General features: G+C 31.9%; 1 pseudogene; it reads right to left on the minus strand.

The window, feature by feature from the left end:
• Window positions 1-2,874, minus strand: part of LOC138397304 (probable inactive 1-aminocyclopropane-1-carboxylate synthase-like protein 2 pseudogene) — a 28,088-nt pseudogene extending 25,214 nt beyond the window's left edge.
• Window positions 2,875-17,466: the final 14,592 nt, after the last annotated feature.

Consider the following 17,466-nt stretch of genomic DNA (forward strand, 5'->3'; position numbering starts at 1 on the left):
TTTGTTTGTTTGCTTTGGAATTCTGCCCTTTTATTATATGCATGAAAATCATTTTCAATAGTTTGTTTATTGAGTGACTTTAGCAAATTCTGCCAAGTTCAAAATCAGCGGCTGCTATTACTAAGAGCAAGCAGATTTAAAATGTGCTGCCTCTGTTTGCCAAATGTAGAAGTATCAAAATGTTCCCAGTAAATAGCATCACTTATTACACTTTAGAAACATACTTTGTGAGCATTATTTACACACGGATCGTTTCTAATCCACGTTTGGAACGTGGACTAATTTTAAATGGGCCATCATGCCATTTTTATATATTGGTGAGAACTATTTCTGGGTAAGCCAAATAACACCTGAAGATATTTTTTTAATCTCTCTTCATTGGAAATATGCCACATAGAAACATTTACAGAGATTGCCGGATGAAAGCATTTAATCATTCTGCTAGGTAGTAAGAAGATTAAATTTCTGGGCTAATAGCTTGTGATACTCTATTTGAAGTACAGTCATACCTCACTTAGTGATGGGGATGTGTTCTGAGAAATGCTCTTAAGCAGTATTGTCATTGCGTGAACATCATAGGGTGTATGTACACAAACCCAGATGGTGTAGCCTACTCTACACTCACACTGTTGCTCATAGGTTACAAACCTGTTCAGCATATTACTGTAGTGAATAGTATAGACCATTGTAACACAATGGTAAGTATTTGTTCTCATTTAAACATGGAAAAGGCACATTAAAAATAGGGTATAAAAGAAAAACATGGTACACCTGTTTAGGACATTTACCACAAATAGAGATTGCAGGACTGGAAGTGCTCTGAGTGTGTCAGTGAGTGAGTGGTGAGTGAATATGATGTCCTAGGATATTAGTGTACACTACCGTAGACTTTATATACATTGTACACTTAGGCTACACTAAATTTATAAAAAATATTTTTCTTTCTTCAAAAATAAAGTAAACTTAGCTTACTGTAACTGTTTTACCTCATAAGCTTTTTAAAAAACTTTTTAGACTTTTCTGTAATATCACTTAGCTTAAAACACAAACACATTGTACAGCTATATGAAAATGTTTTCTTGTTATATCATATTTTATAAGCTTTTTTCTATTTTCTATTGTTTTCTATTTTTAAAATACACAAGTGCATACACTAGCCTGGGCCCACACAGGGACAGGGTCTTAAATATCACTGTCTTCTACAACCACATCTTGTCCCACTGGAAGGTCTTCAGGAGCAATAACGTGCATAGAGCTTTACTGAAGGACCTTCCTGAGGCTGTCTTTACAGTTAATATTTTTTAATAAGTAGAAAGAGTACACTCTAAAATAACAATAAAAATTATAGTATAGTAGATATATATACCCATAACATGGTTATTTATTATCATTATCAGGAGTTACATACTATACATAATTGTATGTGCTATACTTTTATACAACTAGCAGCACAGTAGTTTTGATTATGCTAGCATCGCCACAAACACGTGAAGTAGTGCATTGCTTTACAGCATTAGAATGACTGCGACATCACTAGGCAGCATGAATTTTTCAGCTATTATAATTTCATTGGACTACTGTCCTATATGTAGTTTATCATTGGCCAAAACGTCAGCATATGGTGCATGATTGCATATGCAAAATGTTCCTGTAATCTCTGGTATATTGTAAAAAAAAAAAAAAAAGAATTACACCATTAGAAATGAACATCTTAGAACAGTAAAGAGGAAAAAAAGGTCAGGTGAGAATTACTCTTTACTTCAACTTTTCATTAAAAAACAAATGCTTGTTACTGATGTTGAGTTTTAAAGGCAGAATCTCACAGATTATACATTGAGAAAAGATAATGAGAATAAACAATCAAAAGTTGCTAATACTTCATAACATAGCTGTGCAATGGGATGTTAGTTTGAATTTGGGGCTCGCTGACTAATGGCAGTTAATAGCACACACCAAGAAAGACTCCCTTCTTTTCTTACTTCCTTAATCAAAATTAATGACCCTAAACTGTAGGAATATTTCACAACATGTTGTAAATAGAATATGTATTCTTTCTTAGCAAGGAAAATTATTTAATAAAAATAATCTATTCTGTTTTTAAAAGATTATAGTTTTGAGATATCACTTATAAATCAGAAAACATAGCTATGAATTTATATAATGGTTTTACTAAAAGGAAAGTGTATTAGGTATAAAAAATATTATAACATTGAGCTATCAATCCTCAAACCATGAATCATTTGTCCCAGAAGTGTACAATATAATTTTGTAGTAAATTTGAGCACAACTGGGGGGGGGGGGGCGGGGAGAGAATATCAATATAACTATCAAAATTAATGTCATATTATTTTTATGTTTCAAGCACTTTCTGTGGTTAACATATTAAATATATTAACTCATTTAATCCTTACATGAAGTTGACAACTGTTTATACCATTTTGCATAGGAGGACATACAATGATTAAGTAACTTTGTTATTATTATACAGCTAGAAATGTAAACCCAGATGCCCTGACCATATTGTCTTTAGCCACTATGCTATATGGTTCCTTCCTTTCTAGAAAATGGTACTTGCTACTCAGGAAAAATGATTTCTAAAATAATAGAGTTCTGATACTAACTCTAAAAATAGAAAAAGCAAGCAAGCTAGCATTGCTTAATAAAGTAGTCCCTTTAAAATCAGGCTAAGAAATATGCTTCAGAATATATAACTATATCACAAGGATTTTAATAGGAAAAACTCCAAAACTGTGCCTGCAACTGCATATTTGACACTGCCATTTCCATTTAGATATTAAATAGCCATCTCAAACTAAACCTGTCCAAAGGCAGTATCTTGATTTACTTACCTTCTACATCAATATTTTTCCTCATCTATGCTTTCTCTTCCTAGTAAGTGATTGCATTATTCATTTAGGTCCCTCAGATACAAGGAGGATTGAAAAAGTAATCTCTGACTGGAAAGGTGCAACCCAGCAAGACTATGCTAGAGAAGAAGGAGCATAAATCTTTGGTGGACAGCAAGTTATCTCTGGGAGTCTCCCACTCTGGCCACCAAAAATCAATGTGAAGGTATTTCCCAAACCCAGAATACACTCATACGCTGCCCGAGACAAGCAAATCATAGTTACTTTATTTCAACTCAAAAGATCAAGAAATCTGAATTACATGCAATTCTCTCCAGGTTTAAATGCAGCTGCATGTGTTTTGGTGCCCTATAAATGAAAAGTCAATTTACCGGTCTCTATCTTTTCCTGCTACAAACACACATAACACTAGTGCCCACTGGGGAAACAGGGAAACCGTAATTGTAGCAAGCGCTTATATTAGAAAGAATGAGAATGAAGCAAGCACCATTGGTTCGTGGCAATGACAAACTCCTCCCACAGGTCTTTCTTTTATGGCAATGGGTAAAGTTCCCTGTGCATTCCTTGATTTTGCTATGCAGGAGGAATTCCTTAATGTTCCAGGCTCAGTAGTTTGATAAGTTTTCCTTGTCCATTACCCTCCATATACATATCTGAGGTGGGACCTGTCTCAGAGATCTTTCAATGTGTATTATATCAACTAGACTAGCTCTTGTAGTATCAAATAATCTAAGAGAGGATAAATGTTTCTTCATCTGTTCACGGGAATAAAATGTTTTCAATGTATGCAAATGTTTGTATGTAAGGATGAGTTCTCTTAGAATTATTTTATTTGATATAATAGACAAATAATTTTCAGTGAGTAAAAATAAAACTGGAGTAAAATAAAACATACCACAATTAGGATTATTTGTTTTGTGAATTCTTTCATTAAAGAATGCTAACTTTTTAAGCTCGATTTATTTAAGTTTGTACAATTTACATAACTTATCACTCTGGAAATTGCTAATTATAGTAAAAATGAAAGTACTACAATACAATGTGAGCTCTTATATAAACTGATAACGTGTACTTTAAATTGATTCAGTATTGTGGAAATAGATAACACTTTTTTTAAGGGTAATGAAAAATTTGTATCATTCTTTCCATTCAAGAGAAGGTATTGGGTATGCAATCAACATTTTGAACTTCATAGAATTTTAACTGCTAAGATAATCATTGCAACTATGCCAGATTAAACTTTAAGATCAACTCACGTTTTGAAGGACTTGACCCTAAAATCACATTTATTTTCAATTCCATTTAATTAATACACTCAGAATTTATTGCTTAATTGTATCACACATCAATGCATTTTGCATTTTGATTAGGTAATAGTTTTGTGTAATTCTCTGGATCATTTGATTAGGCATCCATGAAGCCACTAAACCATACCCATTAGCACCACAAAGGACAAAAGTTATATTTGCTGTGTTATTGTTTGAAAAATTAACTTGCTGTCTTCACAGAGACTTTCTTTGTATGCATGTCATTGTACTCCCCAGAATAATTTTTGGTGAGCTTCATCATCTTAAATTATATTGTGTATCTTAATTATTTATATCATTCCTTTACTCATCAATTCCAACTCACCAATACTTACCCTGCTACACTGACTCATTTAACAGCTTTAATATTGTAATAAAATCTTCTGAGAGTTTAAGAATATTGCTGATTTTGATTTGAACCTTTGAGAAATAGATAGGAATGATTATATTTAACATAGTATAATATATGTGATCAGATGTGATTACTTATATATTTAATTATGTAATATATTATATACTATTATATGATGATGTATTTTGTATTATATAATTATGAAATATAATCATATATTATAATTACATATTATATACAATCATATATAATTCTCTATATGATCATATGTCTGCCTATTAATATGTATAAAACTATATGTAGATAATATATCTTCCTTGCCTTCAACATCTATTATAAAATATGTAGTATTTCTGTCATTTTAGTTACTTGGGTCCTGTTATTGACAATACTGAGAAAATATAATAGGGATGCTGAACAGAATTCATAGCTGTCTGCTTGGAAGAAAATAATTTGCACTGTTTATAAGAAAATGAGTATACCCAGAATGCTCAGTACTAATAGTGAGAAAATATAAATTTAAATAAAGAAAGATGTACCTCACAAGTTTCATTCCTCTACCATAGAAGATGGTCATGTAAGAGAGGAAGTTTATAAGGCAAACTCAAGTATAAAAAGTGATGCCATAATCTCCACTCTCAATTTTTTGGAAGTGTCTCCTAAACATATTTGCCAGATATTAAATTCATATTTTTTAGATTTAAAAAAATGCAATGTGGAGATTACATTTTTGTGTGGACCTATGACAGAATCAGGTTAAACAACTAGTATTTTATATTAAATGCAGAGCAGGAATTCTCATTTCCCAACCTGTCTTAAGCTGATAATAGTTGTGAAACACATTACAAAAACTATAATGGGAAGAACCAAACTATCCTGTTTTGAATTTTCTTTTTGCTCTAGCAATGGGACATAATATTTAATGTAAGATATCACATGCATACCTTATCCTACCAAAAAAATTACCTTAGTAATCTCATTAAGAATAAGTCACACCACAAGTAGCCAGCACTCATAGAAAACTCCAAGCTTTTCAGATTTTTATTCTCTATTAATTTTTTTCTTATAACTTTTGTTCTTCACACCAGAGTTAATATTTTAAACATTAGGAAGAAAAAAGATTGTGGAAAATTTTTTTAAAAATAAATTCGTTCAAGGGGTTATCTATATTTAACATTGTACCATAGGTCTTTATGAGATTATAGCTTTTTTCCATAAGAAGGCAGCATTTTTATATTTAAATATATGTCAGTGTCTATTTGCTGGCCTTATGTGACACCTCAAAGCTAGTGGAGGGATATAATTAGAGAACACAGCAATAGAGAATCACTAATGGCAGTCTTTGCAACTGTCAGCGGTTTTTCACTTTCACATGAGGATGGGTCTGCTAATTGGATTAAGTCTGTCTCTAGCTGTAATCTCTGCAAGCATCAGTTAAAGGAAGAACTGCCATGTCACACCTGGGTTGTGTGCTAGGAGGTGAAGCACACAGTTAATAAGAATCATTTAAAGCACAGCCCATGTGCATAATTAAACATACCTTATTTCCTTGATTAAAAATCTGCTTATCAAGGATAACTGTTCAACTAAATCTTCAAGGATACCTGTTGTATTTGAACTGGTGGTAGATTAACAATGCCACAAAGTATTTTAGTTATTAGGCAAAAATATTGCAGCTGATTTTACAGGATTTAAAAAGTGCAAATAGTGACTTTTAGTGATGTTAGATGGCAGAGAATTACAGTCTCCTTTAGAAAATCTTTAGTAATGAAATATACGCAAGATCCAAGGGAACAAAAAGGATCTGCTAGGTATGGAATCTATTTGTGAGCTAATTTTGCAAATTATTAATTTGAATAATGTAATGGTTTTACTGTAGCAGAGAGTTAGTTACCAATATCAATGATCTCTCTTTGTTAAGAAGCTTCCAGACTACATTTCCAGCGTTTTTGCATTTTTACGGGGCCAACCAAGTGACCCAGTTTTACCCAGTGAAAAGTGAACAGATTAGGCTGGCCACTAAAATGTTCCTGAATACCCTCCAAAAAAATCTCTGTTTGGTTATAGGCCAGTTGGATACAGAGTTTCCAGTGGAATATGCTAAAGGCTACAGGATGGCCAAACCATTAGCTGGAATGAACCTGGGTCCTCAATGATTACGTGGAGCAGAAACCCTTTCCCACCTCCACAACTCACCCATATTGTACTATGTGTGGAGTGAGAAACAAACCTGTGTTTTTTTTAAATTGTTATTGCAAGGCTTGGAAAATGAAAATTCTGAAAAAAAATGTTTTGATGGTTAATGAAATTTGAAATTTCTGGGAAGTATTATACTAATGCTGGTAGTTTCTTTTCTCCTACAGTTATTGGAGAACTATGAGATTTCCTCTATAGAACAGAGTTTCTCTTTTAGTCTATATTGCACCTACCAGCATCATTGTTAGCTATAAAGGACATGGTAACCTAGGTAAGTATGAAACAATTAAGTAGATAATTCAGGGTCCTCCACACAGTTAAGCAACTTAGAAAAATCACAAAAATACAAGCATTGTAGTTTTTGCCTTTACCTTCAGGAAGGTTGACTTCCTGGTGTTTATACTCAGAATTGATAGTCTCCAACAGTGGCAGCATGTATGATCTCAAGAAATAAGTATGCCTTTGTCTCCTCCACCGACTTCCTCTTTTATCCATCACATGCTTGTATTCAAGTATGTCTCTAAGCACCAAAATGAGAAGCTCAAGTTTATTTCTGTTATCACCTTTTAGGAATATTAGAAGATACAAGTATTACCACATGCTACTAAGTCAAGTTAATTTGCCAACCCTGTGGTCTGTACTCAGCTGAAGATGCAAGTAACATGTTGAATAGTGTGACTTCTCTATAAGGGTGTAAGCAGCATACCACAATTAAATAGCTATTAAAAATATGACTTTTTAGATTATATTTTTTTAGCAAAATTTATGCATATGTAGCAATTTACAGCTATTAAATTCACAAACGTTATGAACCATTGTCAGTTATACCACTTGGGGATAATGCATTTAGTAAGGGTTTATTATACAAAGTGAGTTAGATGAGAGCATTGAGAAATAAATATTAGGTCATTTGTCAAAGTCGTATTAGAATAAATATAATTTTAAAGAAGTATTTTTTTATAATTATTCTACTTCTCTATTCTTTCAGTCATAGTGAGTGGCTGTTAAAAAATGTATACAGAATATTTTCCTTGCTTCCTCTTTTCTGTTCTTAAGAAACAAGTACAATGTTATATAGGAAGCCAGTGTTTTGCAGTGAAAGAAGAAATGCTTAATTAGGAGTGACAAGAGTTCATGCAATCTCTAATTACCTTTATGCTCTTGGACCATCCCTTACTCTCCCAGAACCTTGGTGCATCTATACTGGATAGTCCCTAAAATCACTCCTAAAATCCTTTATGCTATGTAGAAAATGAGAGGAGTATTTGAATAGTCATACACTTCCTCTGAATTCTTTTGTTTTCCCTTCAAATACCAATTATCTTTTAACTCCTCACTCCCTTTCCCACTTTAAATATCCAAAATTCCCACATAATTTTGACTTAGCCTAAATCTCTAAACCTTCTACTGAAGCAATGCATGAAAAGATTCTCAGAACAAGAAGAGAGAAATAAAAGCAATATCAGCATGATATCTATTTCCTTCATTTATTAGTTCACTATAGAGGAGTCTTAACTATTTTTTATCTTTAACTCTTGTATGACCAAAAAACAAAAAATTTAACCAATAGATTTTTGTTTCAGCCATTCAATATACTGCTTGGATGAAAAATTTTAAAGTACCTAATTCTTGCATAGGAAAGTATACCCTGATTTCATGAAAGTGGGCTCATAACAAGTTAGTTTAGGACTCCACGACAAAGAGGAAGAATTAAAGACCATTTAGAGCCAGCCAACATTTTAATGTCATTTACAAGAAGACTAATGGAACTGTAAATATACCTTCAAATTGACAATAAAATTAAATAAAGAAAAAATGAAACAAATGGAAAAATTAGGATTAGATATGCAAGCTTAAAAACTTTGCTCTTATGGTAAGATTCTAATTAGGATTTACTATTTTGTTTTCTCAGACTATATCAAATAAGAGAAATGTTTCATAATATAATTTCACTGGGCCTCTCTAACTTCATACTTGCCTGCTTTGCATCTCTATCTATGTTGGGATAGGTTTTCACAGAGGAAATAAATGTCTGCTGTTATAACCAAATTCCCTCTATTATTATATGATTTTTACCCAGGCAATCAAGATTAATCTGAAATATGTACACGTAAGGCAATTATGGCTCACAAGTAAGCACTTGGTAGAATAATTACAACAAGTAACACCTGCAATCCTATAATTTTAAAACATTATTTAGAATAATTAAGAAGATAAAGAGGCATGTATATGTAAATATTTCATATTCATATGAATATAGAAAGGCATATATACCAAGCATAAGGTTAATGAAAAACTTAAGTAGGTAATCCACATTACTCAAATAATTTACAAGGTATTACATTACTTTTCCATTGCTGCCATAACATATTGTGACACAATTAGAGGCTTAAATCAAGATAAATTTATTATCATACAGTTCTGTAAGTCAGAAGTATGATGTGGGTCTTCCCAGGCTAAAATCAAGGTGTTGGAAGTCTGTGTTCATTTCTGGAGATTCCAAAGGAGAATCTGTTTCTCTGCTCATTCAGGTTTGGCAGAATTCAGTTCCTTGCAATTGTAGGGCTGAGATCTCTGTTTTCTTGCATTTTCTTGTGAGATTGACAGTTGAGGTTTATTCCCAGCTTTTAGAAACTGCCACGTTTCCTGGCTCATGGTTCTGATTCTAATGTCTTATCTATCTGACCAACTTTTCTACCTCCCTCTACTTCTTTCAAGAATCCTATGATTAGATTGGGTGCACCGAGATAAAACAAATAATTTCCCCATTGGAAGGTCTTTAACCTTAATCATGTCTACAAGTCTCTTTTGCCATATAAGGTGACATATTCCCAGGTTTCTGGGAATAGGTCGTGGATATTGTTTAGAGGCTTTACCTGCTCACCACAGATATTTAGATTGAAAAATGAACTTCACATTATAAAGTTAAACTTTAATGATTGAAAGGTATGAATATCTTACCTATTTAAATACTTAAAATTCTAAAATTTGTCCTGGATTATTCGGGAGTATTGTGAAAACTTATATATTTTATTTACTGCCCATAGTAACCTAATTATCGAAGATATTAGTATTCAACAAAGATATTCCTATGCAGATAGAAGTTATTTTCAATATTTTCAGGAAATGCCTTTGTACTGAGTACATTTCTCTTGCTTATAAGAAGAATGAAGAAATGAATGCAGGTTTAAATAATTGAATTCGCTTTTCAAAAGGAAATGTATCTGTGGCATATTTTGGTGACTGACTTTTGATATCAAAAGGTATAAATTTTGTAGAAGATATAAATAACCATAAAACTTTGAACTAATGTCCTTTAACAAGTCAACTGTTGCAGATATTTTATTTTAAGACTTTGACTTTTAATTTGTAAAGTTCTGTTCATAAAGCAATTTTACAGGGACTTGCCAATCTATTTTACTATATTTTTTATCTTTACTATTTTACTTTCTGCTGGATCTAGTAGTTTATTTAATTTTACATTTCCTGAAGTATTTTCATTTTAAAAACAAAGGGCCCCAAGCTGCATACTGTAATGAACAGAGGTAATGAATACAAACTTTTAAATGTCACAGTTTTAGTAATGGTAAAAAAATGGCTTTTGTATGCTCATTATTAAATTTAGAAGTTTACTGAAAGTACACGAACTATTGTATTTTGTTAATGAGCAAATTAATGTAGACATATCTGCAATTATCTGTCATAATATATTGAATAAAAGGTACTTATTCAATTGGTACTATAGAAATGCAGATAAAGGGGTTTGAGGATGGACCATAAGAACCATTCACCATGAATGTTTAACCTAATACCAATATAGACATTAAATACATTAAATTTATTGAATTTTAATGTATACTTTTTGTCCTTTATCTTATAGTGGAGGCATTGAATCAGAGAAATTAAAAGGCATGAAAAGAAAATAATACCATGATAGCTAGGGATGTAAAGAATAAAACAGTCCCTGAACATAAGAAACATTAAAATTGAAAGAAATATTTTTAAGAATAAAAAAATAGCGGTTCTAGAGCTTTCTATTCTAAATTTTCATTAAAAATAAGTACCTGCATATCAAATAGACCTAAGAGACATCTATAGAATGCTCTACCCAGCAACAGCAGGATATATATTCTTATCAAATACACATGGAATATTCTCCAAGATAGTTGACATGTTAGGATATAAAACAAGCCTCAATAAATTTGAAAGGAATGAAATTATACAAAGTATATTCTCTGATCACAATGAAGTAAAATTAGAAATTAATATTAAAAAGAACTTTGGAAAATTGCAAATATATAGAAATTAAACGATAAACTTCTAAATAACCAAGTGGTCAAGAAGAAAACACAAGGAAATTTAGAAAATGATATGAGATGGATAAAAGATACAGGGTATCAAAACTTATGGAATACAGATAAAGAAGTGCTTAGAGGGAAATTTATAACTATAAATGTCTATATTAACTAATAAGAATGTTTTCAAATCAGTAGCCCACTTTCCACCTTAAAGCACCGAAAAAGAACAAACTAAATCTAGAGCAAGTAGAAGAAAGGAAATAATAAGGATATGAATGTGAATTAATGAACTAGAGAAGAGGAAACCAATAGAGAAAGTCAAAGAAAACAAAAATTGGTTCTTTGAAAATATTAATAAAATTGACAAGTTTTTAGTTAGACTGACCCAAAGAAAAGACACAAATTATTAAAATCAGGAATAAAGGGGGGACATTATTAACTGACCTTGCAGAAATAAAAAAGTAATATGAGGGAATGCTATGTACAATTGAATGTCAACATATTAGATAACTTAGATGAAATGAAAAATTCCTAGAAAGACACAAACTACTGGGAAAAAAAAAAAAAAAACACCAACAGAAAAAATTAAAGGTGCAGGTAATTTATTGATGAATTCTCTCAACCAAAGAAAGAAGAATTAACACTAATTCTTCTCAAACTCTTCCAAACAACAGAAGTGATTATTTCCCAACTTACTCTATGAGGTCATTATAACCCTGATGCCAAAACTAGGCAAAGACAACTCAAGCAAAGTACAGAACAATATCTTTTACAAATGTAGACTTAAGAATCCTCAACAAAATACTAGGGAACTGAACAACAATATGTACAAAGGATTTTACATCATGGCCAAATGGAATTTATCCAAGGAATGGAAGGTCAGTTTAACATCTGAAAATCAACTAATATAATGCATTATATATTTTATTTAGGTTTGATTCCAACTTATATACACCATATGTTTTTTTTTTTTTTTTTTGTGTGTGTGTGTGTGTGTGTGTAACATTTTAAGGGCTGTTATAACAAATGACCACAAACTTGGTGGCTTAAAACAACATAAATTTGTTGTCTTACAGTTCTGGAGACCTGAAATCTGAATTCAAGGTGTCAGCAGAGCTGTGCTTCCTCCAAAGTTTATAGGTGAGAATTGTTCCTTACCTCTTCCATCTTCTGGAGGCTCCAAGAGTTCCTTGGGTTGTGGCTACATAACTACTACAAGATCTGCCTCCATCTTCACATTAGACTTCTCTTCCATGTGTATCTTTGTTGTCTCTTCGAATAACAATTGCCATTGTATTTTCCTGGATTACTCATGTTGAACTTATCTCAAGATCTTCAACTTAATTACATTGGCAAAGAACCTTTTTATATTCACAGGTTCTGAGAGTTAGGACATGGGCATATATTTTGGAGGGGCTACCATTCAACTCATTATACTATATTAATATAATAAAAGACAAAAAATCACGATCAGCTCAAGAGGTGGAAAAATCATTTGATATTTTAAAAAAACTACAGATGACATCATACTTAATGATGAAAGACTAAATACTTTCTTCCTAAGATCAGGAAAAAAAATATTTATTTGAGCCACTTCTATTCAACATTTTACTGGAGATCCTAGTCAGGGAAATTAGACAAGAAAATGAAATTAAAGGCACTCTGATTTGAAAGGTGACATCCAGATGACATAAACTTATATACAGAAAATCCTAACAATCCAGCAAAAAAACTACCAGAACTAAGAATCATGTTGAGCAATGGCAAAGGGCACAAGATCAATATACAAAAATCAGTTGTCTTTCCATACATTAGCAATGAACAATCCAATAAAGAAATTATAAAATCAATTTTATTTAAAATAACATCAAATGGAATCAATTATTTAAGAATAAATTTATTAAAAAGTGAAAAACTCTGCTATAAAAATTTGTTGAAAGAAATTTTTTTAAAAAAGTAAATAAATGGAAAAACAGCCCTCATTCACGTATTGGAAGCATTAATAATGTGAAGATGGACATACTCCTCACATAGGTCTAGAGATGCAGCACAATCTTTATCAAAATCCCAGCTGGATTCTTTGTGGAAATTGAAAAAAAAAGTCTGAAAATCCATATAGAAATACAAGAGACTCAGAATAGTAAAAATTGTCTTAAAAAAGACATCTGCACCCAAATGTTTATGGCAGCACAATTCATTATTGCAAGGATGTGGAAACAATCCAAGTGCCCGTCGATTCATGAGTGAATTATTAAAATTTGGTAATGTATACAATGGAATGTTACTCAATTATAAGAAACGATAGTGACCTCGCACCTCTTATATTTTCCTGGACTGAGCTTGAGCCCATTATCCGAAGTGAGGTATCACAAGATCAGAAGAATAGGCTTCACATGTACTTGCCATCAAATTGGCACTAACTGATCAACAATATGGTGCTCACACAGTAGTAATATTCTCCAGAGATTAGGGGGTTAGGGGGCAGGTAAACTCACAACTAATGGACGCGGTGAGCATTGTAGAGGGGAAGGGCATGCCTCTAATCCTCGCTTGGGTGAAGTAAAGACATAAAATGTAACCAAAATGTTTGTACCCTCATAATATCCTGAAATAAAAATTAAAAAATAAATAAATAAATAAGAGTGAAGTTGGAGGATTTCCTGATTCCAAAACTTTGTGAAAATTCACAGCAATCAGAACAGTATAGTGTTTGCATAAGGCTGGACATATAGGTCAGTGGAATAGAATTGAGCATCTGTAAAAAAGCCATTACATTTGTGAGTGATTGATTTTAAGCAGGGGTTCCAAGATATTTCAATGCAGAAAGAATAATCCTTCCAAAAAATGGTGCTGTGACCACTAGATGTCCTATGCAAAAAGTGTTGGACACTTCCATATAGAGTACACAAAATTAACGAATTACTTTGTGACTATGGATTAGTTAAGATTCCTTAGGTTTGATACCAAAAGCACAAGCAACAACAAACTGATAAATAAACATCGTCAAATTTAAAAAAAATGTCTTTCAGAGAACACTATCAAGAAAGTGAAAAGACAACCAACAGCATGGGAGAAAATATTTTCAAATCATATATTTGATAAAGACTTTGTATATAGACTATATAAAGAAATATTACAACTCCACTATAAAAAGATGATACAATTAAAAACGAACAAAGAGTGAATACACATTTCTCCAAAAGAAGACGTATAAAGGACTCTAATCACAGGAAAAAATGTTATCATCATTAGCCATCTGGGAAATGCAAATCAAAACCACAATGACATGCCACATTACACCCTGATTAAATGACTGTAATCAAAAAGGCAGATAATAACAAGTGTTTACAAGGATATTTACAACTTGGAATCCTTACACGCTACTGGTGTGAATGTGAGATGGTGCAGCTCTTTTAGTAAACACTGTGACAGTTCCTCAAAATAATAGACATTTAGTTATCATAGGACAAAGCAATTCAACTCCTACAGATATAATCAAGAGAAATAAAAGCATGCATTCACACAAAAACTTGTACATGAATGTACATAGCAACATTATTCATATGGCCCAAAATTGGAAACAACCTAAATGTCCAACAATTAATAAATGGAAAAACAAAAAAGGATATACCCATACAATGGAATATTATTCAGCAGTAAAAGCCAGTTAAGTACTGTTCCATGCTACTAAATGGATGAACCTTAAAAAATATTATCACATGTAAAAAAGTCAGTTGCAGAAGACCACATATTTATGATTATATTTATATGAAGTATCTAGAATAGGCCAGTACAGAAAGACAGGAAGTAGGTTGGTGGTTATCTAGAGCTGAGAGGGTAGGGCAAGGTGACGGGTGAAAAGGGTAGTTACTGGTTATATAGGTTTACTTTCAGGGTGACAAAAATGTTCTGAAATTTAGTGTCTGATAGTTGCACAAGTCTGACTATTCTAAAATGATCGAATTGTACTCCGTACATGAGTGAATTACACAACATATGATTTATATCACTGTAAAGATGTTATAAAAATAAATAAATATGTGTGGTAGAGGAAGACATAAAATAAAAATGTATATGTACAAATTTTACTTATAAATTTTTGTTTTTATACTGAGTAGATAAAAATGTGTATCTTTCTACGATTTTTTGCTGACAATTGTTATTTCTTTCCTGTACAAAATGATCTGTTTTTAACATATTTCTCTATCTCATGGTATTGTGATTTGGTGAACTTCAAGAGGTGAGTGGAATTAAATAGGCAATAATGTATGTCTGATTTTTAGGCATACATATCCCTCAACTGTCAATCGTTAATATTTTATTGTAATTTTTTCTTACTAGAAATACATATGATTTTCTTATGTATGTGAGAGTTATTCCCCTGTTATTGTGGAATATATGAAAGTTTTACCTCTATAGTTTTTGCTTCAGAGCTTGGGCCCTGGGGGCAAATATAGGGCTTAGAGACCAGAATAGTGCATGCCCCCCGCTCAGCCTCAGGGCTTGCTTACTGAGGCTTATGGGGAAAGAAGCAACTATCAAAGAAGCTGTTTCATAAAAGTGCCTGAGAGCCAAAAATGAAGGCTTCATTAGAAATTGAATTATAACGAGGGAAATAGGTACTAACACATGGCCTAACAAAGAAAAACACATACAAGCAAGTTAGGTAAAGAATATATTAAAACAAACAAAATGTAGTAGGGGCACCTACTTTAAATTCCAGGCATAGAAGAATTTCTCCCTAAGGAAGTGACATTTATGCTAAGACCTAAGAAATTGTCTAGGATACATTTTGAATTAATTTTCATATGTGGTGCAAGGTATTAATTGAGGATTATTGTATTTTAAATTTGAGTATGAATGCCCAATTTTTCCTTAATCCATTCAATTGGCTTTGTGTCTGTCTACAACCATCTCTATATATTTTGTATTATTTCTAACCCTCTATTGTGTTTCATTTTTGTATATACCTACTTTTTCTCCAATATCACACTCTCTTGATCACTATTGCTTTGTTTTAGGTGGTGATATTTTCCAATTTTTTTTCTTTATCAAAATTATTTTCACAGTTAAAATTCTTTGTCTATAAAACTTGTAATTAGCTTAAAAACTCTACAAAAGACTGTGTTGGGATTTTGATCGGAATTGCATTGAATTAATAGATCAGATTGGGCATAACTGACATTTTCATAATCCAAGAAAACAGTATGGCTCTCCATTTATTTAGATGTTCCTTGATTCCTTTCATCTGTGTTTGATGGTTTTAAGGATGTATAATTTGTATTTTATTAGATTTATACAGAATTCTTTTTTGGATATTATTGCATGTGCTATTTTTTGTTTATAATCTTAATTATCAACTGTTCATTATTTGCAGAAGTGGGATTGAGTTTTGCACATTGGCTTTGCATTTTGTGACTTGCTACACTGTTACTTCTAGTCGCTTTTATAAATATTATTTTAAAAATTATCTTTGTAAAAATTTTCCTTCTTTACTTTTTTCTCAACTGACTGTATTCTATTCTTTCTTTCTTAACTTACTGAACTTGCTAGAAACCCAGTGAAATATTGACTAGGACTAGTAAAAGAATAAATCATAACCTTGTTTCTGATTTTTAGGTAAAATTGATATTAGATGTTTGAAGTAAGTTTTTTTGTATATTCTTTTTATCAGATTGATGAAGTTTATTCTATTCAAGTTTACTGAAATTATTTAGCATGAATGAATATCACGTTTTGTTAAATACATTTTCTCTCCATCTATTGAGATAAGTTTTTCTTCTTTTGTCTGTTGATTTGCTGAATTACAATAATGGATTTTGGAATGTTGATCCAATTATATTACAACTACGTATTGGTTTACAATATATATCTTTAATTAATTGCATCTTTATCAAATAATATTAAACTGTTTCAAAAATATCATCATTTTCTTCTGGCTTGAATAAGTTCTCACAAGAATTCTGCCACATTTATTATTTTTGTTCATGTGTGTGTACTGTGCCTTTGTTCCTTAGCACTGCCATTATTTTCTCTCTATCTTTGGCTTGGGGCAGTTTAAATATTGTATGTATAGAGGTATGTGTGTGTGTGTTGCCTGTTGACTGCTTTGTTTTTTCATTATGTGGGATTTTTCCCTTGCTTTTTTTGTGAGTTTCATAAATTTGTAATGAAATCCAATATCTTGTATAAAATAGCAGGTAAGTGGCATTTATGCCTGGGAATGGCACATATTTTCTTTTCTCAGGCTTTTGTGTCTGAGTTGAGTCAGTCCAGCCAGGAGTTGAATTGGCTTTGGACTTTTTGTTACTACATTTACTCTCTGTGTGCCACAAGCCTCAAATTTCTCTAGTATTACCTTGTGCTTAGAGTGGGGCTGGCTTTCCAGATGTTGTTGTTTGTTTGTTTGTTTGTTGCTTTCTTTCTTTCTTTCCTGAATGTTTGTT

This window comes from Eulemur rufifrons, chromosome 16 (genome assembly GCF_041146395.1).
Source record: "Eulemur rufifrons isolate Redbay chromosome 16, OSU_ERuf_1, whole genome shotgun sequence".
Taxonomy (NCBI): domain Eukaryota; kingdom Metazoa; phylum Chordata; class Mammalia; order Primates; family Lemuridae; genus Eulemur; species Eulemur rufifrons.